Here is a 24473-nt window from a genome sequence, read left to right on the forward strand (position 1 = left end):
AAAATTATATAGTTTTATTTAAACACAGCATGTTTAGATGAAAGTCTTGCAAGGCAAACAGCATGAATGAGTTCTCTGACACGCCAGAGAAGGGACAGCATAGGCATTACATTCACGCAAGACTTAGAAATAGCTTCAAAAATTCAAACCCCATCTACCAAAGAAACAATTCTGATCTACCTAAGAGCAGATAAACTTGTTTTCATCACTGCGCCCAAGACTGAAAACCGTCTTGCAGGATACAGCTGCTGTCTGTGTACAGTGTCACAGTCTTTATGAAAGCAGTCTGACTGAACAGTAATTCCACACTAACTATGTACATGGCTTCAATAATCTGAAGAGATGAAAACCTTGGGGAGAGGACCAATATAAATCTTGAAAAACAATTATTTAAAGTAATTTTCTTAAGTAAAGACTTATATTAGTGGCTTTCTTAGGATTATTATTTCTATGATGAAGCACTAGGACCAAACACAGCTTGGAGAACAAATTTATTTGGTTTACATATCCTGAATCATACTACACTGAGGGACTAAGGTAGGAATTCAGACATGGCAGAAACCAGTAGGCAGGAGCTGATGCAGAGGCCATGAATGAGTGCTGCTCACTGCCTCGTTCCTTGTAGCACCCAGGACCACCAGCCCTCATCTCCACCGCTTATAGGGCTTTTGGTTTGTTTCTTTCTTTGTTTTGTTTTTTGAAACTTGTGCCGTTGGCCCATTACCTTCCAAATACTGCGATTATTTCTTTTTAAAATCCATTTAAGACTTCACAGTTTACAAAGTATGTTGATGCCATACTCTCTTATGTCCTATAAACCTCTATGATATGTTTTATAATTCCCACATTATGAGCATCAAAGTGTAAGATAAGTAGAGTTCAGTACTTTAGCTGAATTTGTTTAACTTTAAGTGAATGACTTCAGTTCTGGTACCATAACCTGGGACTATTTTATTATCTCTTCTAGACCCTTACTGAAATCTTAACCATCCTTTCAGAATCTTGCTCAAGTGTCACATAACCCTTAGTAGTCCTGTATCATTTTGGGTAAACAGACTCTCTCTTCTCTGAGTCAGTCATTGTTCCAACTTGTTGTGATTACTGTCAAGACAATGTATAAAGGAAACATTGAAATGGGAACTTGTTTACACTTCAGAGGGTTAGTCCATGATCACTACGGTAGAAAACTTGGCAGTCAGCAGGACAACAGTAGCTGAGAGTTCACACCTCTGAACCACATGCTCATGGGAGAAAGAGGGAGACTGGGGCCTGATTTGGCCTTTTAAAATCTCAACCTGACCAGGAGTGACACAATTCTTCCAACAATGCCATACCTCCTAATCTTTCTTTCTTTCTTTCTTTTTTTTTTTTTTTTCCGGAGCTGGGACCGAACCCAGGGCCTTGCGCTTGCTAGGCAAGTGCTCTACCACTGAGCTAAATCCCCAACCCCTCTTTTTTTTTTTTTTTAACATTGCTTCTCCTTTTAAAAATTTTTTTAAATGTAATTTTTTAATTGGGTATTTATTTACTTACATTTCAAATGTTATTCCCTTTCCCGGTTTCCTGTCCATAAGCCCCCTATCCCCTTCCACTCCCCTTCTTCCATAAGGGTGTTCCCCTTCCCATCCGCCCCTCCCTTAATGCCCCCTCCCCGACAATCCTCTACAATGGCGGGGGTCCAACCTTGGTAGGACCAAGGGCTTTTCCTTCCACTGGTGCCCAACAAGACCTTCCTCTGCTACATATGCAGTTGGAGTCCATGCACAGTCTTTGGGTAGTGGTTTAGTCCCTGGAAGCTCTGGTTGGTTGGTATTGTTGTTCTTATGGGGTTGCAAGCCCCTTCAGTTCTTTCAATCCTTTCTCTAATTCCTCCAACGGGGGTCCTGTTCTCAGTTCTGTGGTTTGCTGCTAGCATTTGCCTCTGTATTTGACATGCTCTGGCTGTGTCTCTCAGGAGACATCTATATCTAGTTCCTGTCAGCATGCACTTCTTAGCTTCATCAATCTTATCTAGTTTTGGTGGCTTTATACATATGGGCCACATGTGGGGCAGGCTCTGAATGGCCATTCCTTCAGTCACTGCTCTAAACTTTGCCTCCATATTCCCTCCTCTGGATATTTTTGTTCCCCCTTTTAAGGAGGAGTGAAGCATCCACATTTTGGTCATCCTTCTTCTTGAGCTTTATGTGGTCTGTGGATTACATCTTGGATAATTCGAGCTTATCCGAGAGGATATTGGGTTAATATTCACTTATCAGTGAGTGCATACCATGTGTGTTTTTCTGTGATTGGGTTACCTCGCTTAGGATGACATTTTCTAGTTCATTCCATTTGCCTATGGATTTCATGAAGTCATTGTTTTTGATAGCTGAGTAGTACTCCATTGTGTAGATGTACCACATTTTCTGTGTCCATTCCTCTGTTGAAGGGCATCTGGGTTCTTTCCAGCTTCTGGCTATTATAAATAAGGCTGCTATGAACATAGTAGAGCACGTGTCTTTGTTATATGTTGGGGCATCTTTTGGGTATATGCCAAGAGAGGTATAGCTGGGTCCTCAGGTAGTTCAATGTCCAATTTTTCTGAGGATTCTCCAGACTGATTTCCAGAATGGTTGTACTAGTGTGCAATCCCACCAACAATGGAGGAGTGTTCCTCTTTCTCCGCATCCTCGCCAGCATCTGCTGTCACCTGAGTTTTTGATCTTAGCCATTCTCACTGGTGTGAGGTGAAATCTCAGGGTTGTTCTGATTTGCATTTCCTTGATGATTAAGGATGTTGAATGTTTCTTTAGGTGCTTCTCAGCCACTCCATATTCCTCAGCTGAGAATTCTTTGTTTAGCTCTGTACCCCATTTTTAATAGGGTTATTTGGCTCTCTGGGGTCTAACTTCTGGAGTTCTTTGTATATTTTGGATATAAGGGCTCTATCTGTTGTAGGATTGGTAAAGATCTTTTCCCAATCTGTTGGTTGCCGTTTTGTCGTAATGACAGTGTCCTTTGGCTTACAGAAATTTTACAGTTTTATGAGGTCCCATTTGTCAATTCTTGATCTTAGAGCATAAGCCATTGGTGTTCTCCTAATCTTTCTTAAAGAGTCCACAAACTTGGAAACAAATTACATTCAAACATATGAGCCTGTGGGGGTCATTCTCATTCAATATACCACAAAGCTCCTTATCACACATCATACTCTGAAACATTCTAATTCTCATGCATGTTAGCTATCCCAGTGTACACAGACACACTGCAACCTTAATGGTAACATACTGTGCTTTGAAAATACACATACCTCTAAGCATTTGGAGAATACAAATCAAGCTTTTCTCTATTGTAATCTCTACAACACTTAGCACTATACAAACACCATAAAATTTAGCCTTTTTTAAAAATAAAATAAATCTTGCTTTATTTTATAAGAAAAAAAACCCCATAATTATCTTTTCTCCACTTTTTACATAAGAACATTTACTTTCACTTTAAGCTTTACAGAGCCTCCCTTTCCTTTAGTTTGTTTTAGACTCATATTTCTCATATTTAATATAAGTATGGCAAAAACTGAGGGCTCAGGCATGGTGTGATGGCATTTACCTCTGACCTCAGCTCTTGAGTGGGGTTGGGAGGATCAGGATATAAGTTCAAGGCCAGGCCTGGCCATAGGAAGTCCTGTCTCAATCCCATTCCAACACTTTCTCAAAAATGAGGAGAAACCAGGCTGACAGAATTAAAAACCTGTCACAGTTGCTGATCATGTGATTGAACCTGAACAAAACCCAATCTGTATAATTCTCCATTTGCTAATCCAGAACTAAGAATTATAAGAGCATTCTTCCAAGGTGGTATAAAGATTTTGTAACGCTCGGTACGGTATAGATGCTGACTTACTGTTACTGAGGCTATTGACTACCAGGGTGGAAGGCTCCACCTTCCTCTTCTGCCCCCTGTCACGGTTGCTGTGCTTCCCACCTCACTGAATTGCTTTAGAGTCAAGTGCACCCTCCACCCTCACCCCGCCCTGCCTAAAGCCATGAAGAACTTTCCATTATACTTCACACTTAGCTCTTCGCCAACAACTGCCTCCCCTGACGCTCTATGTTTTCTTGGTCCTTCTCCATTTCTTTCACTGACTTGCTCTCACTCCTTTTCAGACTACAAGAAGCTACCACATTATAGTCTAGGCCTTCACCTCTTCCTTCTTTCTTTAAAACAACATTTTATTTTTTAAAAGAGATTTATTTTATTTCCTGTGTGTATGCCAATGGAGACCAGAAGAGGGTGTCAAATCCTGGAGCTGAGATTATGACTGTGGGCTGCTGTATAGGTGCTAGGAACACAAAACCTGGGGGGGATTTTGTTCATCACCCAGGATTTTAATATTCTCCAGATTTGTCAGGTATGGTTTTTCAACATTTACTGGTTTAATTTCCATTATTCACCTTTCTCTGGGGTCTGACTAGACCAGGTAGACCAGGCTAGCTTTGATTAACTCACAGTGGTCCTTTGGTCTCGGCCTCCAGGCTGTGGCATTGTACCCAGCTCACATTTTTCTCCCATGGCAATGTTAAAGACCGAGCTTTCCCCTTTCCTTCCTTCCTTCCTTCCTAAGTCACACCATCATGTTCTAGGCACTTTAACATCTCAACCTCATTCCACCTTAAAAATTCTAGTCATTCCTGCTGATCCCTTAAATAAGCAAAGCTAACCCCTTAATAAGTTCAAGTTGTGTAGACCTGTGTAATATTACTGATTTCTCATTCTGCTCTGATAAATCTAAATTTCAGCACACAGATTCTGGTACACAATAATAATTAAATACATGTTATCATCACTATCATTGTTACTGTACAGTGAGATCCTTCCCCCCACCTAGAGATAGAATAACTTTCCTAGACTCAAAGAAGCAGGAAAACCAAGCCAGCTGAGTTTTCTCAAGTTATAAGAATGTTAAAATCATGGTATAATTATTGGTAAGCTTCAAAATTTTCAATTAGAAGCTATGAGTATTCTTTCAAGTTAGAGCTGAATAGTATTCTACAAGATTAATGTTTGAAATGAAACATTTAATGCTAAATTAAAAAGATTTAATGTTAATACAGTGTCTCATTAACGTCTGCCTGCCACCTTGAGGTGTGGGTAGGCTAAAGATACGTAGAGAGGCTAACTGCCATATGGCCTGCCCACTGCAGGCACCATTATGATGTGAAAGTATGCGATAGAGAGATGGAAAGAAAGAGAAGTGGAATGGCTTGAGAACTATGAAGAGAGGTGGGACTAGAGACTTAAGGGTGGTGATGTGAGTAGCCTGCACTGCCACCAGAGGCCATGGTGAAGTCCTGACTAGTGTTGTCGGTCACTAAGGGCCATGGCTAGGTGCATGGCCATGCAAACATCCCTGGTCTATGGCTGCACAGAGATGCTCCTGTCCCTCAATAGCCGTAGCACTTGGAAGAGCGGGCCTGCGCCTTGCACCTTGCCTGGGAAACAGGAGATCTGGCCTTGGATGTCCCAGAGCTACCACCCAGACCAAGTCCAGGCCTCTGAGCTGGCTCACCCCAACATCTACCCCATCTATGATCGGCTGGAGTGAGTGAAGAGCCTGTCCTGCAGATCCAAAGCAGCAGGATCTCCCTGACACAGGCTATCTGAGAGGAGTCTCGGGAAGAGTCCAGTATTGATAGTGTAGCAGAAGCCAGAGGCCTCAAAACAGACCAATGACTCATTGCAATAAACGTGTGCAAGTAAAGATATGTGGGCAAAAGGGTATTGTGTGCTACACTGTGACTCCTAATGACATGCTGGGGATTCATAGATTGGTGCCTTACTCAGCCATCATCAGAGAAGCTTCTTCCTGTAGCATATGGGAACAGATGCAGAGACCCAGAGCCAGACCATGTGCAGAGTGAGAGACCTTGAAATACTCAGTTCTAAATGAGATGTCTCCATCAAACCCCTCCCCTTGTGGCTCAGGGAACTTTGTGGAAGAGAAACTAGAAAGATTTTAGGAGCCAGAGGGGATGAGGGACACCAAGGAAACAGGCCTTCTAGACACATCAGGGCTAGCTAGCCAGATACGAACTCCCAGAGACTTCTGCGTAGGTTTGCAGGGGTCCTAAAACTGAAAGAAGTGGACATATGCCTCCATCTTTAACCCAGGAGCTATCTCCAACTGATAGACACTTAGAAGTGAAAAGTTAGTTTCCTCTAAACCACTTTTAAGGGTAGGCCTCATGCCCAGCAATACGTGGCCAACACAAAAATGAACTCAACAGTATCTCTGGAGGTTCTTTGTTTTATGTTATGTTAGGGCATTTTCTTTTCTTGTTTTTTTTAAACTTTCTGGTACTGTGTTTTTATGGATTCCTGTATGTACTAATGTATGCATCTCTGTAGCTATGGATTCCAATATGTACTAATGTGTGTGTCTCTGTACCTATGGATTCCAGTATGTACTAATGCGTGTGTCTCTGTAGCTATGGATTCCTGTATATACTAATGCATGTGTCTCTGTACCTATGGATTCCTGTATGTACTAATATATGCCTCTGTATGTGTTTCTTGTGCTTCTTCTTTGGGTCTTTATCTTTTTGTTTGTTTTGTCCTAGTCTGATTTATTTTTATTTTATTTTGTTTTATTTGTACCTTATTTTAATATTATTCCTTAGATGCCTGTTTGTTTTCTAAGGTAAGACAGAAAGGGGGCAGCTCCAGATGTGGGGAGGTGGGGAGGACTTAGAGGAGTAGGGGAGGAGAAAACTGTAATCATAACATATTGTATGAAAGAAAGCTATTTGTAATAAAACAGTAACAGATAACTAACTTTGGTCAGAAATTGCTGGCCCACAAATTTACAAAGATCTGCTAGTCATAGCTTCTCACTCTGTAAAGGAATAATGCTCCCAGGATACAGCTGCAGCAAACCTCACCCTTCAACAGGCGATCCAAACCAGCTCATCTGTACTTTTCAAGAAGATTTAAAGATTTATAGTTTTTCTTTTAAAAAGGACCTGTTTTATTTACAATTATGCACATATCTATGTGTGTTTGTGCACTTTTCAGTGCAGGTACTCAGAGTCCAGAAGGCACCAGGTCCCTAAGCAGGAGTGGCAGGCAGCTACAAGCTGTCTGATGTGGGCTCAGGTCTCCTTGGCAAGAGCAAGCAAACTAAGAGAACCGAGCCATCTCCTTGTTATCAATTCTCATAACCAGATCTTATATTTTTCCCAAGTTATTTCCTTTAACTAGCATTTAAATATTAAATCTCCTGTTACTATTAAATCAGGACTCCAGTCTGTTAACTTAAAGGAAGTTCTATTAAGTAAAATTCAAAAAATCATTTAACAAATTAGATGTACTACATGACATGTGACTTCTAATAGAAGAAAAACTAGGTGTCGGTCTTGTGTCTAATTAAAATAGTCTAGCTTACTTAATCTTACATATTGGCTTATAAAATAATTTATAACATCAAATTACATTCAACTTTTAACATTGAATTATTTGTGAATATCAAAGCACAGATTATAAACCTCATTTTATTCTTTGTGTTTTTATAAGCACGTAATCATTTCAAAGGAAACTTGCTGCCTGTGGTGACTCTGGCAACTTAACTGTGTTCCGCATTCCCAGTTAGGCTGTTCACATCTGCTACTCTTCAGTTTTCCTAGTTCTGAAGTTCTACTGAAGAAATGAACTGTGTGCTCCTAGGAAGTTAACTAGTTTTTAGTTACACACTTTACTTGTTTGTAATTTAAGACAGCGTCTCACTACGCAGGCTTTGCCTAGCCTAGAACTCATTCTGCAGACCAGGCTGGCTTGAACTCTAGAGATCTGCCTTCCTCTGCCTCTTGAGTGCTGGGATTAAGGGTGTGTGACACCATGCCCATCTAGTTACACAGTTTTTAATTTATAAGTTATTTCCAACTGACTTCCATGTTCAAGTATTCAACATTAAAAGCAGATACTCATTTTTTCAAAATGTATAATCCTTACACAGAAATGAAGTTAATAATATAAAAATCGATATCAAATATAAGTTCAAAGATTTTTTAAAAATAAAAAAGGAGTAACATAAACTCCTAACTTTCTATAAGAAAACCCCCAAAGAGAAAAATTCTAGGGCCAGCCACAGCTTATTTTGAACCCCGATTGTATGCCCCTGTTTTGTGACAGTGGCAAGTTATTTAGTCAATGAGTTACTCAGTAGTGGAACAGTCTCTGGATTAGACTGCTCAGCACATGAATTCCAACCAAATGGCAAACAACAGGTTCTCACTCCAGATACCCTCTTGGCTTTGGCTATCCACAGAATTTTCTTTACTCTGTTGCACAACTCTAGCAGTTACCATATAAAATACATATTAGGAAAGCTAGTAAATGAAGGCTTGTTAAGATAAACATGTACAAAGAATATAACAATGACTCAATTCCCAACTACATGGCATAGATTTTTTTAAAAATACTTAAATTATCTTAGCTATGAATCAGAATAAAATCAATTATGTGAGCATGAGAAGCATAGCAGTACAACAGTGTAAAGAAGACTTAGAACTCTTAATTGTGTGGTCCTTAAGTCAATCTCAAAACATAATGCTTTCTCTCTCATTGTGGTGGTTTGAATAGGATTGGTCCTCATAGTCATGAATGGTTGAATGCTTGGCCCATAGGGAGTGGCACTACTAGGAGGTGTGGCCTGGTTAGAGTAGGTGTGGCCTTGCTGGAGGAAGTGTGTCACTGTGTGGGTGGGCTTTGAGATCTCATATACTCAGGCTATGCTCAGTGTAGAACACGGTCTCCTTTTGCTGCCTGAGAAACAAGGTGTAGAACTCGGAGCTCCTTACCAGCACCATGCCTGCTTGAACTCTGCCTTGCTTCCTATCATGATGATAACGGACTAAACCTCTGAAAATGTAAGCCAGCCCCAATTAAATGTTTTCCTTTACAAGAGTTTCCTTGGTCATGGTGTCTGTTCACAGCAATGGGAACCCTAACAAAGACACTCACAAATCAAATTAAAATGAAAGCTGAATTGCTATGAGATTAATTTTGAAGTTAAAGAGTAAAAACCAGAGTAAAAACCATCAATTATTAATTTGTTGTAGAAATATCTGAATAACTTCTCTTGTCAAAGCACTGGGTACTTTGTCTTCATTATGCCTATGTAAACAGAGAAGACAAGAATACACAATAAAAATGGCAACTACAGAGGTCCAACAAGTGTGAGTGGTATAGCGCTATCAACTGGAGACGACCAGAGGGAGGCCACCCTAGACAGCATGGCCAGGAGGGGCTTCTATAAGAAGTTCCTAGTCCAGCTGTGGGAGAAGCATGCCAGAGAGCGGACACATGAGACCCAAGGAGAATCAAAGGCAGTGCGCCAGGAGCAAGGAGGGGGTGCCACGTGATGCATCTGAGCCTAAGGAGGAACTCTATATTTTACAACACTGGAAGACTGTGGGAGGGGTTAAAGTCATCATGAGGCCTGATGTGGTTACATTTTACAAACAAAAAATAATTCAAAACTTCTGCACAGTTGCAAACATGAAAACAATGTAAGCAGCCCTGCAGAACTTGATAGCTGATGTGGAGTCACAGGGAAATTCAGTAACCAGTGAACACAGATTTCCAGTTCATATGAGAAGAGAAGGGTTAGCAGTGAGAGCCTCAATCAGCACTTCAAGACAATTACAGAGGAGCACTCACTAAGCAACGCTGCCTTGTAGACAAGATGAGATAGTGTCTGAACACCGTAACTCTCCATGTAATTCGAGGGGTAGCTGGGTGTGCTTACTGATTGTATGCAGTAAGGTTTCATTATTTCAAAGCTGTCTCTTAGGCAGCAATTTTTTTAAAGGTCACTAATGTGGGAAAGTGCTATAATTCATATTCGATAATGATATCATCTTATTGTTACTTAATAGTCCACACCATTCCCCAAATTGGTATTTTTATCCCATTTATTTTTATCATCTCTATAGGACCTGAAAATCTGTCATAAATCATTTCTGAGTAATGTATTTGACTGGACTGATAAATGAGCCATTCTAGACTGTATTGATGTGCTGTGCTATTTACTCAACTTATGGTAGTGTTATAATAATATTTATAAATGCAATCTGGTCACACTTCTAACATTTCTTTACACAGATTAATACATTTAGATAGCTATTTTGATATGTAATTATTTCTTAAGAAGGGAGGAAATGTACTCTAAACATTATGGTTATCAAATCATGCAAATTTTCATGCAAATGTCAAACTAGGAGAATAAGACACTGATGAAAGAAACATATTAATTTAACATTTGATCTCTGTATAAAAGTGCCTGAAAGACAAGAGCCATTGTTAATAGACACTTGAGATGTAAGCCATTGTCATCATTCACTCACAGATCAAAGGGCAGCATACACACACACACACACACACACACACACACACACACATACACACACACACACACACACAGACAGACAGAACACACACACACACTTTTTCACTGAATTGGTTGGATGGATGAGGCCCTGCTGGGCTGGTTTATTCAGAAATGTGCATTGGTAAGTTAAGATTACAGATTGAGCTAGAAGAGCAGGAACAGTTTTTCAGTGAAAGAATTGCAGTCGAATTAGCAGAACAGTACATTAAGGTTCTTGGGTTAAAAAGTAGTTAACGAAAAGTCAAGCCCTCTGTTTAAAGCCGTGGCTTCACTGTTATAAGCCGTATGCTTACTGGGGTTCCACACAATCAGTATTGCAAGAGTGACAATGTGAAAGGAGAGACCACAGCAGTGCAACAGAAGGGCTAGCTGGGAAACACAGACATGCCAGTTAATTCTGTCAAACCCATAGCAAGATTATGACCGACACAGAGCACAGTTACCCACTTCCTCATTGGGTGGGATACTTCTCCTCTCCTTTGGTCCTGGCCATAAGAAATGTCTGTGATTGGCTTACTTTGCTTCTACCATCTATCACAAGAAGAATATGCCCAGAACAAAAGGTGTGGCACAGAGCTGAGCTCATTATGAAATGGAATCTTTGCTCTAACATATAGATAAATAGTTGTTGATGTAAACCTCTGAATTTGGTGTTGGATTTTATATAACATCACAGAATTATGACTGGTATGATTCACAACATTAGAAAAGACATTTGCTTAACTACAAAAATCACTTAAGTTCAACAATAAAAGGCACTGAATAAGTTTTTCCTAAAATTTATAATTGTATTGTGTCCCTTAGCTATAATACATACTACTTCATTATTTACATAACTAAGTGATATCCTTAGATATCAAAACCAATTTGCTTTAAAAAATTCAGGCAGGGAAATGTTCGTGAACTATTATATGAGGAAAGAGACAAAAACCTAATCCTGCTTCCTCTTAGAACAAGGTCACTTAAACACTTTTTCAAGCTACTTTGCTATCTACTTCCTGTTTATTTCCAGGTTCAGTGGTGGAAAGGGGCATAATTTATTAGGCAAATTCTAAAGAATAAAGTGCTTCATTCCAGAAAGAAGGTAAGAAACAGGGATTCTTCCTGGCTAACATCTAAGACATACTGAGCAGACATCCCTAAAGCACACTGATCAGTTAAAACCACTGGGCTATGTTCTCAGCTCTCAAACCATAGTTTAGAAGCTTTAGTTTCTAAGCACATCTAAATAGCATAACCTCTAAGTTTACCTTTAATTCATATTAATACTTCAATGGATCTGAGCTTTGTGAAGAAACAGCCAAGGCCTGCAAATTCCCCTGGCTGTAATCTAATTAGTCCCTCAAGTTTCAGTACAACTCCCCCAGGGTACATATTTAGTACTGAGAGACATTAGACGCACCGTTGGGGCAGTTCTAAAACCACTTTTCATTAAGCAGTGAGGCTAAGAGGACAGAATCCTGGGTGGAAAAGACCCATTACTAGAAGCTAGAAGAAAACATCAGATCAAAGAGGTTCACAGAAAGGACAAAAGATAAAATGATCCAATTAGGGAAATGCTGAGGGATCTAACACAGGCAGGGAGTCTGTGCTTTCGCCCACGATAGCATCAGAAACTAAGTAAGATCTAGCATATCATGAAGCCACTGTGCAGAGGGAAGGAAAACAACCAAATTAAAAGAACCTTGTTGTCATTCAATAAATGTCCCCTCTTAACAGCAAAGAGGAATTGGTCATGCTTATGCAACCTGCTGGTCTTATGACCTTGGTGATGATGATTCTGACTATGGGAACAGGTACTAAAATAAAAACTTAAAGGTTCTTTAAAAAGTTGGTTAGATGAGGTTCTACTGAGACAAACACATAAAAAACATTTCATGGGGTTGGGGATTTAGCTCAGTGGTAGAGCGCTTACCTAGGAAGCGCAAGGCCCTGGGTTCGGTCCCCAGCTCCGAAAAAAAAGAACCAAAAAAAAAAAAAAAAAAAACCAAAAAAACAAAAAAACATTTCATTAAAATAGACCTAGGTGTAAAAGGCTAAGAGAGACCCACTAAAAAAATGTTTCACTGAAACAGACACAGGAGAGCGGATGGTCTACTAGACCAAACACATAAAGGACACATGATAAAGGATTCTTTACTATCGGCACACATATACTGGTCCATCTTATATTACAAAGTTGAGCTACGATTGTCGGAAGGCCATAGAGTAAAACACACCAAAACCTTCTGGTGCTGTGCTGCAGTCTGTTGCTGCCTCTAAGGACCTATGCTGACTGGATGCATGTGCAGAGGCAAGAGTGGTGCTGAGGCAAGACAGTAGAGGACACAATGTTTAGAGGACATAAACACAACTCCATGGAATGACGGAGACAGAGCTTGGCTTGCTAGTACAGCTAGCTGTGCAACACTTGTGGGTCTCACATCTTTGCTGATCTTCACTTCCCTGAGAGCCACAGCAGAGAACTTCTCTTAGTTCTGTCAATGAAAATAAGACCTGGCTAGAAGCAGACAGAAATGAACCATGAGTCACAATAAAGAACATACTCAATGGAGGAGTTCTTGCCTAGAGTGCACAAGTGATTTACTTCCCAGCAACTCGAAAATATTAATAATGGAGGATTAACTACATCCTTGTTTTCTCTCAAGTTTTTATGTATGTATTTCTTCTTTGGTCTGTCAGCCATTGTTCATTCACTGACACGGGTACACTGTTGCTTAGCACCATCTGTCAGCTGTCTGCTCACCAGGCCCTGCACTCCAAACTGAACACAACCCAAACAGAACTCCTGGTCATTTCCCCCAAGCCTGCACCTTCCCTATTCTTTATGACATAGCCCTATATTACTTTATTCCTAAAATTAATCATTAAACTTTTTTCTCTTTCTCAGTCCAATTTTTTGCCCAAACTATTCAAATAATTCCACCTAGTTTTCCTACTTTTGTTGCCCCTCCACCCCATCTCCCACTCCTGATGTGACAGCCACAGTGATCTTGTTAATCTTTGGCTTCTATTCTTCCATTAGCTTAACATACTTACCACAGTAAAGCTCTATACATGATGAAACACATGCTTCAATTAGCTTGAAATTTCATTATGGAAAACACTTGGCATCTATTCTCTTTCCTTTGAATCCAATGTAATTTATTTGTATGTCATAACATCTAATACTGATAGGGAACTATTGCCTTTCCCAGCGATCTTAAACATTATATAAAAATGTGTTACAACAAATAGGTTTTTTTCTCCCTGTTTTAATATATAATTGACACAACTGTCTTCGTCACTGTTCTGTTCCTGTGACCAAATGCAACTCTTATAGAAGAAAGCATTTAATTGGTAGATTGTTTACAGTTTTAGAGAGTGAGTCTATTAGCACCATGGGGAGAACATGGCAGCATGTAGGCAGGCATTGGAGTAGTAGCAGAGAGAGAGAGAGAGAGAGAGAGAGAGAGAGAGAGAGAGAGAGAGAGAGAAAGAAACTGGACCTGGTGTGGACTTTTGACACCTCAAAGTCTATCCCTAGTGACAGGCTTCCTCCAACAAAGCCACACCTATTCCAACAAGGCCATACCTCCTAATCCTTCTAATCCTCTCAAACAGTTCCACTCCCTGGTGACTTAGCATTCAAATATATGAGTTTATGAGGGCCATTTGTATTTAAACAGCCACACACAATAGACAAGTTAACTATTTGTGACGATTAAACTTGATTGTCAACTTGGGTGGAATTTATACTCACTGTCGTAATAAATCTCTAGATAAGTCTGTGGGGTATTATTTAGATTCAGTTAATTGAAGTACGGGCCCAGCCTACACATAGGCAGTACCATCCCATGGACTGGGGCTCAAGAATGAATGAAGAGGGGAAAGTGAATATACGTAACAGTTTATCACTCTCAGCTTCCCAACAGCAGATACCTGAAACTTCTATAGCCAAAACCTTCCATGCAGAACGGCCTGAATCCTTGAGCTGTGAGACAAAACAAACCCTTCTTTAAGTTGCTTTTATAGTTTTGTCATGGCAATGAGGAAATGAATAAATACACTATTGAAATGTTATATTTATATGTTTTTTAGGATACAGGAACATTACTTTTTTTAAAAAATAATAACATAAGCTGAGTTTAGAAGCCACCAATTTACAATTATATAAGCTTAAACAAGTAGTTTAAAAACATTTTCCTAATATATTTTTGTGTGCGTGCATGCATGTGGGTGTACAAGCCACGTTGCATGTGGAGGCCAGTAACAAATTAGAGGGATGTTAAGGTTTGGTCTTTTGTTGTGTATTGTACTGTTAAATACTAACCTCTAAGGCCTGGTTGCCCCCAGGGACAAGAGATGATGCTATGTAACCTAACTCCTCAAGTCATCCCTGATTGGTAAATAGAACTGCCCTCAGCCTATAGCAGCGCAGGAGATAGCCAGGGCTATTTGGTTCCCAGGCTTGGAGTTAGAGGCAGGGACCAGGAATGGGAAAGAGAATAGGTGGAGAGAGGAGAGAGGTCATGGAGTAGGGAAGTGAATCATAAAAACAGGGCCATGAGGGCTGTCTAACTGTAGTTAAGAGTAGCCCAGATGGAATGCATCTAGTTATAACTTGGGGCTAGTGATAGGGAAGTAGACAAAATAGTATGGTTAGCAGACACCTGGCCAGCTTTAGTGCCGAGTAAGGCTTATCATAAATATGAAAGATGCTTCTTTCATCTGGGAACTGAATAACCAAAGGCAGGTAGAAATTCCCAACTGAGATTAAATATCTACCACAACAGAGGAACAGAGGAGCCATCAGTTCTCTCCTACCATGTGGATCCTGGGGATTGAACTCAGGAGGTCACCCTTGGAGGCAGAAACCTTTACCCACTGACCCATCTTGCCCAGCCCTAAAAAAACAATTTTCCTATCTGAACAGCTGATTTAAAGGTTTTTTTCCCTTTTCTAGAAAATGTATCTTAGGGTCTGTGGTGGCTATTCTTGATTATCAACTTGACTACATCTGTAATTACTTAGAACCCAAGTGGCTAGGCATGCCTGTGAGGATTTTTTTCTTAATTAAGTCATTTGAAGTGGGGAGACTTCTGAGGTGAGAAGACCCACCTTTAACTGGGTCATACCTTCTGCTAGCAGCCTGTATAAAGGGTGTGGAAGAAGGATGCTGCTCTCTCTGCCTGTTTGCTCTCATTGGCAACTCCATTTCTTTGCTGGTGTTAGAACCTACTTTTTTGGGATTCTGGTATATACTGAAGACCAGCTGAGACATCCAGTTTAATGTACTGAATAGCTACTGAATTCTTGGGACTTCCATTGGTAGACAGCCATTGTTGGATTAGCTGAACCACAGCTGGTAAGTCACTCTAATTAATCCCGTCTTCCCACATTCCTCTATTGAAACCTAATACAATACTACTCTATCAGACAATGGGCGGGGGAACCCACACTACTTTTCATCTTACCAAATGTTTTTAAAAAATTCAAAAGCTTGGTGAATGTTTATCGAATGAACGTAACTGCTAACCACTCTGTAATTTTAGATCGACACATCCCGTTCTTCTATACGTAACTTCTACATGGAACAGGAACCTTGCTACCTGCCTGCTTTATACCTCCCATTCCTGCTCCTGCTCCTACACCCAATCTATCCTGACATCTGGCTCCCCTTACTATATGTCTACGGTAGGACTTTCAATGGTAGCGCCATCAGCATACACTCACACTCTAGACAGCTCCTCTTCCTTTTCAGACTACCAAAACACCTGAGGTTTCCTCGGTGTTTGATATATGTAATATGAAATACAAACTAAGCCCTCATCTAAACACTGACCATGACCACAAACTGGGTTTACATCATTATTTTAAAACATATTTTTCATTAAGAAAATATTAGTATTCAATATTTAGTAATCATTACATGTGAAAACTTCCATATTTCTAATAGAAATAATATTTCTATTACTTGTGGTGCTGGGCATTAAATTAAACCCAGGGTCTCATACAAGTGCTAAACCATTATTATCTGTAATAAAATCTGTTTCTTGTCTCTAACATCTGATTTGAGTGCTAATGTAATCCTAGAGATTTGTTACCACATGCCTGTAATCCTTCCCACACGCTCATTTTAGCACTGTAAATCACTTAGTTATTTAGAAAGTTTGCTCTATCCCTCTTTTTCTTCCAAAAATATAAAAAGTTTGGCATGGTGGCATACAGTGATCCCAGAACTCTGAAGGTGGAGCTTTCTACTGGGTTCCAGGCCATCTCAAGCAACACAGATACCTTATCCTTACAACAAAATAATAAAACCAGACTGAATCAAATAGTCTAACAAGATAACGACTGTACTTGGGTTCTGTGACACAAATCATTAACATATTATGATTATTTCTGTCCTATTATTTTATGCCCTTGGCTAGTATTACCTCCAATATTTGCTAAATAGTTTTTCCCAAAGATTTATCTTTTAAGTTTCCTTTTTAGGCCTAATATGAAATTATAATTGCAGACTGTTCCAAGAATTAGAAAAAACAAGTAAAGTTTTAACTGGAACACTACAAAGGTATTAGTCTGATGTAAAAACTATGACCAAGTCCTCAAACTAAGAAAGAGGCTCACAATTATAAATTTAAGTATTTAGATTTTCCTTAGTGTCACAAAACAAGATTATTAAAATTAGAGGTTAAAAATTGTGGGGTACCCACAGTTGATATTAGGAAATCTGTTGTTGGCTTTTAAAAGCACACAGTACTTTAAAGAACAATTTTTCAATTATATGTTAATTTACTTATTCTGTGCATATGTATATACATGGTGTGCTGCATGTGGAGGTCAGAGGATAACTTACTTTTTATAATCTTTTAGTTTTAAATATACCCATTTACCAAAATACAAGGGCTGGTTTAACTTAGAGCATCCCTTTTAACCCCATAAAGATCTCAATTAACTTTTACAAAAGATCATGAACAAAGAAATACAGCCATACTCTAGACAGGGTCTTGGGGGACCTCTGAAACTAACTCCCATTCTTTGTCAGATTACAATTTATCAGAAATCCTGAGGCAATGAAAACAGCTCTGGGCTTACTCCATCAGATGAGCTGAGATCTCTAGTGTCTCCTGCCTGAAGATCTCCATGTGCTCTAGTGCTAGTATACACTGGGGAGTCCATGAAAACACATAACCAGGTTTGCTTTAGCATCACAGGAGAGAGCCTATGTCCAATGGGCCACGAGGGCAAGTGCAGTCACAATTGAAACCAAGCTGTTTGGAACTCTCCAAGGTTCTGACACCCAGTGGTGCCCTATCATCCCGGGAAGCAGCAAAGGGAAAACTAAAGTCCATGGCAAACAGAATAGTGCTCTCTGCCCATTTCTGAATCTCATCTCTCATGACTCATATTTAGTTATATACCAACCTTGCTTTATACTTGCCTCATGGCAACCTGGTACACTACCAAATCCTGTCAAATTCCTTAGATACCTGAATCTATTCTTTTCTCAAACTGTTTTAGACATCCACTATTTTAGAATTAGAGTTCAATAAGTTTTAGAAGAGAGCTTAACTTCAATTTGATTGGCACAGCAGTGCTATTACAACTGGAAAAAAATTATAAAAATCCCTAGGCCTGCTTCTTCCCTTTTAGAAAGTGTACTAAAGGCCCCAAGCTTAGGAAAACAGACAAAGTAAGTGCGGTATCTATCAGCTGTAGTAACAGGTTTCCCTCTCTAACATGCCCATTTGAGTCCAAGCACCTAGGCCTTTTTGAACTGAGAAATAAGAGGCAGCCCTGCTTGCTACCACATTTGTCTAACAAGGTGTATATGTGAAATGAGGATAGGGTATAGGGTAAAATAATGTATCAAAGAAATGTCAGAATCAACCCCCAAAGAACTCTTGGCTATATCTTATTCATCTATACTCCTATCTGTTCAATACCAGTTGACAGTGAACCAACATCATTTTCCCATGAGGAGACTTAGCCAGAAGATGTATTTGTCCCCAAGAAATTTTATAAGTCTTTCAAAAATAGTCTCATGGAGGGGGGGGGGGCAAAGCTATAGAACTAGCCAGGCACTAAACTGATTAGGAGTTTTAGCACAAACATGGAGGGAGAGTAAAGGCATTGCATGGTGTTTTCCTGAGGGAACAGAGGCTTGGAGGGGGGGGTGGTGGTGGTGGTGGTGGTGGAGGTGGCGGTGGCGGCGGCGGTGGTGGTGTCATACTATACTTGCAGCACAGGCTGCACAGTTATAATGCTTAGTTTCATTGAAATTCCATGCCATTGCCACTCAGCTGTATGGATGTGGGGAGGCTACTTTCTTGTGCTATGTGTGGTTTCCACTATAAACTACAGAAAATTATTTCAAAAGGTTTTATGAAAGATTAAGTAACTAGGGTAAAACCCAGAGTACCACGTGACAGATACCTATCTATTCTTACCTTTAAAATTCACCCTGAAGTTGACTGCTTACTATCCTCTGCATCACCACTTCCTGGTGCAAGCCATTGCCACTTTATGCTTGGGCTTTGGTAATGACTCCAAACCTGTGGTTCTCAACCTGTGGATCATGACCCCTGGGGCATTAAGCAACCCTTTCACAGGTTACCTACATTATGATTTATATCAGTAGAAAAATTACAGTTATGAAGCAAGAATAAAAATAATTTTGTAGTTGGGGGTCACCACAACATGAAGAACTGTATAAAGGGTCACAGCATTAGGAGCATGAGAACCAATGCTGTCTCTTTTCAGCCTGTTCTCCAGTCTAAACACAAGTCAGAGTGGTTACTAAGAACTAAGTGTTACATCATGCCATTCCTTGGATCAAATTCTTCACTGGATTCAAGTTGCACTCAGTACAAAAATTTCAAGTCCTTACTATGTTCTCTTAGACTCTACAGGGTCTAAGTGGTGCTCATGCGTCGTCTTCCCTCCCTATCCCTTGGGCCATTCCTACACCAGGCATCCTGGTTTCCTACTCAAAGTCCTTGCTGCTTGCTCTCTGTGTTTATTAGCTCACAACTGTTTCTTCCTTAGTGACTCAAGTTGGTGCAAATCCAGTCCTCAGGAAGGCTTCCCTCTAACTCTACTCTGCTGATCCTACTTTTCCTTTGCTGACTTCTGCTAGCATGCTTCACCACTAGCCATGTCTGTTTCTTTGCTCTATCTACTTGCCGACATAAATTTCAAGAGGATAATGATTTTGAGGGGCTAGGTTTCATCCCCCACCCCAGATTCCTTAGGTCTAGAACAGTACTTGGCACAGAGTAAAAGCTCAATAAAAATTGTCTGAGTTAGTTACTGTGCCTAGGATGTGTTCTTTATGCCATATGATTCCAACTGCTTCCCATTCTTCTGTTTGCTGTCCTTCCTACATGCTGCTCCATCCCTGTACCTGACACACTGCTTTCATAATGTAAGTCCTCTGCTTATCCAAGCAAGTTCTGGGTGTTCGTGGAAGATCTTATGGATGCCCATGACCTGGGAGATTAATGAGTTTGGAAAACTCAAGCTAAAAAGCACCTTTGTCGTTACTGGGGGGTTTTCAGCCTTTAGTTTATCAATATACAGTGATTATCTACTAGTGATATTAGAGTCCTTTGAAAGAACTAGGTCGAGGACTGGCTGGACATGAAGCACACCACAGGAAATACCAGCTCACAGAAATATCTGTCCTTTTCAAAAGTGGTCACTGGCTGGGAGTGGTGACACATGACTTTAATCCTAACACTAGGAAGGCAGAGGCAGGCAGATCTCTCAATTCTAGGCAAGCCTAGACTACACAGAGTCCTAGCCCAGTCAGTGCTATAAAGTAAGACCTCTCCAAATAAATTGAATAAATGAATAAATAAAGTAATTATCAATCCCAGCGTGCTATAACCCTCTATCCTCAGTCCTCATAAAGCCAAAGCAGAAGCCCAGTGTGCTACAAGCCTATAATCCCAGTCCTCATGAAGCAGAAGTACAAACACACAAGTTTCAGTTTAGTCTGGGTCACACATAGGGGATCCTATCTCAAAAAAATCAAAAACCAACAAAACAAGAACCAAAATAACAATGACAATAAAACCAAAATAAAAAAAAGGAAAGTAACCACTGAGGCTCTAGATGAACCCTAAAAGACCTTGGTGCCCTTCCTGCATCCTCTACACTGTGTGGCTCCTCCTTCTTACCAACAAGGTTTACCAAGATGCCAATTGGGAATGGATTTGCCTAGCAGAAGCGATGCCCTGGATTTAATCCCAAGACCATCAACTACCCCTGCTGACTTGCCTAAAACAAGAAAAAAAGAGCACGCCCAAATTATATTATTACATGCATATAAAATTGCATGATTATATATTATAGATCTTTGAAAAGAGTTTCTAACCTACTTTAATTTTTCTTGTAGCTTTTTCCTTCAGAGTTCTTTTTGTTTGCTTTGATAAAGGGTCTCTCTACATAGCCCTGAACTTGCTAAGTAGATGAGAATGTCCTGGAACCTACAGAGATCGGCCTGCCTCTGTCTCTCTCCCTTAAGTGCTGGGCATAAAGATATGCACCACTACACCTAGCTCTACTTCATAGTTTTATTCTTTAGTGAGGTTGTAGTTTGGATATTTGGCTTATATACCAAAGTGGTGGGGGAAATACAGATACTCAGTACTTTTAGACTCATCCTTATAACCACTGTGCATGAATTTAGCATGATGCTGACCTTGCAAAGACAGACTCTCTTTTCTAGAAGTTAATCCTGAAAATCATATTAGATAACATGGATTAGATAGTAAATATATTAGGATGAAGTTTTAGAAAATTATGTCTTGGGCTGGAGAGATGGCTTAGCCCTTAAAGGCTAATATGTCTCGTTGGTACTATCCCCTTGTCTGGTGTGCTTACCATGAGCAAAGGACTTTGCATAAATTACAAATTTTACAAAACTGTCATGTAACTGATACTTTTATGTAAAAAGAGTAAGATGCATTATTCACTAAACCAATGCTTCACTATGAAAAAAACTTCTATAGAAGAACTATGTCTTAAAGAATACAGACAGTAAGCTAGAAATAAAGTGTCTTTAAATCTAGCACTTGGGCAGAGGCAGGCGGATCTCTGTAGGTTTGGGGCCAGTCTGGTCTATATAGTGAGCTACACAGTGAGACTCTGAAGATGTAAAAGAGCCTATTCCCGTCACACGTCAGTGGCACTGCACACCCTTTTGGGAGGCCTCACTCATAGTTCAAAGCCGCCCTGACCTGCACTATATACTATATACTATATACTATATACTATGTACTATGTACTATGTACTATGTACTATGTACTATGTACTATATACTATATACTATATACTATATAACCTGCACTGGCCAGCTTCATGCTATTATAAAACTTCTGAAATAACTACTTCTGGCTACTTCTACCCCAGTTTGAGTAACCCTTTGCTTTGAGTCCCTTGACATTTTAGTGAGAGAACACTGAGGAGGAAGCTGCTCACCTTGTGGCAGCTGGAAGTGAAAGAGAAATAGGAAGGGACTAGAGACCCAACATCCCTTTTCAGGGCACGCTCCCAGTAATAGTGGTACCTCTCACAAAGCCTCATCTCCTAAAGACTCCACCAATGCCCAATAACCCATGCTAGGCACCAGGCCTTTATCATATGAACTTTGAGGGAAGCTTATCCAAAGCATAGCACACATTATACTATTCCTATGTATTAAATATATACTGTATGATACATATGCACACACCTGACCAAACGATAATTATAGTACACTGTCTTTTATACTGGTGAAACTCTAATTTTCCCCAGACAACATTCCCACAGTAACTTTCCCTTGGAAAGAACACATTAGGTGTAGTGTCACCTGCCTGTAATCCAGTACTTGAGGAGGTAGATATAGGAGAATAATAGGTCAAGGTTATTCTTGGCTACCCAGTAAGTATGAGGCTGGCCTAAGTTATATGAGGCCCTGGAGGGAAAGGAATAAGAGAGGACAGGATGAGGCTGAGGAGGGAAAGAGTGTTGAGAGAAAAAGACAGGGTGGGGAAGGAGAGACTAGAAGAGAGAGACAGAGACACAGAGGCAAAACCAGAGACAGAGACAGAGAGAGATGGAAAAGATACATCATTGCTTTTCTGTCCCTCTATTTAGGTAAGCCTTCATTTACTCATTTACCTCAGAGAAAAATGACTGACTCAGCGAGATGAACCTGGTCAGTTCCAGGGGCATGCTATTTTCTTTGCCAGTACTGGGCTTAGGGATGGTGTGTTTTGGTGTACTCACGATCTCTTATCAGTCCTTGAACACAGACATATCTCTAACTACAAACCCAGTCAACAAAACCTGAGACTTTAGAAACATCTCACTTTTGAGAGAAAGTCAAAGGAAACAATGGTCACTTCCTGCTGTAGGTATCATTAGCAGGGACACTACCAAAAGTTATAGGTAACACTGAGGATGGCAAAGTGAGGGGATTTAGAAGTGGGGTTCTTGAAAACATGGCTAAGTGTAGTATTATTAACTAATTCTAAAGGCTGCCCTTACTCTGGCCTTCTTACTGTGGGAGATAAGACATTTCCTCACACCTCAGCCAGTCTGAGTCAGTTTTTACTACTTGAGAGGAAAAGCTGCTCAATCAGAAGAGACACTGTGAGCTGCTTGAAAAGGAAGTTATGCTAGGTAGTGGTGGTGATGAGTATCTTTAATCTCAGCTATCCCAAGCAGGGAGATCTCAATGAGTTCAAGGCCAGCTTGTTCCAGGACAGTCAGGGTTACATAGAGAAGCCCTGTTTCAAAACCACCAACCAACCAAAAAGCAAAGCCAAACAACAAACAAACAAACAAACAAATGGAAAAGAAAAAGGGAGCTAGTTGCATTATATTTTTCTCTCTCGGGAAAATGAGAGACAAAGAGGAAGCTGTCAGTCGTAAAGAAACGAACTAAGACAGTATATATAAACAGGGAACTTGTAAGTACAGACAGGGAAAAAGCTGGGAGACAGGAGGACAGAGGACTAGAGCATCAAGAAAGAAAGGCTGTTAAAAGAGCAGGGCCATTCCTTTAGGAGGTGTCATTTGCCTTTCTAATTGCCAGGAAGCCACAGCTAAGGATGCCTTGCTTGCCTTGGAATTTTCCGGAGACTTCTTGATACCCCTGTACTGTGCATCCCATAAAAAGCTGGGCTGGAAGTGTTCATAATAACACAGGGTACAAGGAAAGAAAGAAACTAATTAAGCTAAAGTTTCACATGAAGATTAAAGCTGAAGGAGGTGAGGGATTTTAAAATGGCTTAAATGACAGTACATTGTGACAAGGAAGACTACATAGACATTTAAAAAAAGGAAATGGTTGCATAATTAGTGACTGACTCACTGACCTTAAAAGAGAATAACAAGTACCCAAGTGTCAGAGATGGTCCCCAGACAGCAAAGGGTTCTGCACCAGCATGCACATCTCGTCTCCAGACCACACTTTTCCCTTTCATTCTTATGCTTTTGAAGTCAGCCACAGCCTGACACCTCTCTGCAGTTGCCTCCCATCTGTGTCTTTTTTATTCACTTCCTCCTTTCCAGTTAAGCTCTGTCAATACTATCTCACATTAGTTCTCATTAAATTCACCCAGGTTCCTGACAGGGTATCACTATGACTTCAGATCTTCCAATACTAATACAAATGAATCTTTCTCAAGAACAACTTCAAGCATGTAATTTCTCCATTTAGAAACTCTGCATACTCTTCCCTGCCTAGGAGATGAAGTCAGCACAGGTTATCCTTCGTCTAGTTGGCACAGAGAGCCTGTAGCACACAGCCTCCCTCACTCTTGAATGCCCTTCTTTCTCTTTTCCTATTCCCATCTCCTCCCACCCCCACCTTCCCCCCACCACCTGCTACAGTCAAGCCGAGCTGCTTTGTTCTGCAGTCAAACCTCCTAATTCTCAGTCTCTGTAGTTTGCTCACTGCTACCTTCATTGAAACTCCCCCCCTCCCCCGCCATATGATCTCACTGTCTTTGTAGGAGTTACAGATTTCTGAAGCAGCTGTATATTCTACTCTGATTAATAAGATCA

At 40.3% G+C, this 24473-nt stretch overlaps 1 protein-coding gene across 8 annotated transcripts in view; it reads right to left on the bottom strand.

Moving 5' to 3' along the window:
- Window positions 1-24473, bottom strand: part of Sik2 (salt-inducible kinase 2) — a 99795-nt gene that overhangs the window by 36835 nt on the left and 38487 nt on the right. The window contains exon 1 of one of the 8 annotated variants that reach the window (XM_056984539.2): window positions 17507-21731. The exons of the other annotated variants lie outside the window; for them this stretch is intronic. The gene's annotated coding sequence lies outside the window, so the exon portion shown is untranslated. Of the gene's footprint in view, window positions 1-17506; window positions 21732-24473 lie in introns of those variants that run through there. 8 annotated transcript variants of the gene reach the window in all.

The sequence above is a fragment of the Rattus norvegicus genome, chromosome 8 (genome assembly GCF_036323735.1).
Source record: "Rattus norvegicus strain BN/NHsdMcwi chromosome 8, GRCr8, whole genome shotgun sequence".
Taxonomy (NCBI): Eukaryota; Metazoa; Chordata; class Mammalia; order Rodentia; family Muridae; genus Rattus; species Rattus norvegicus.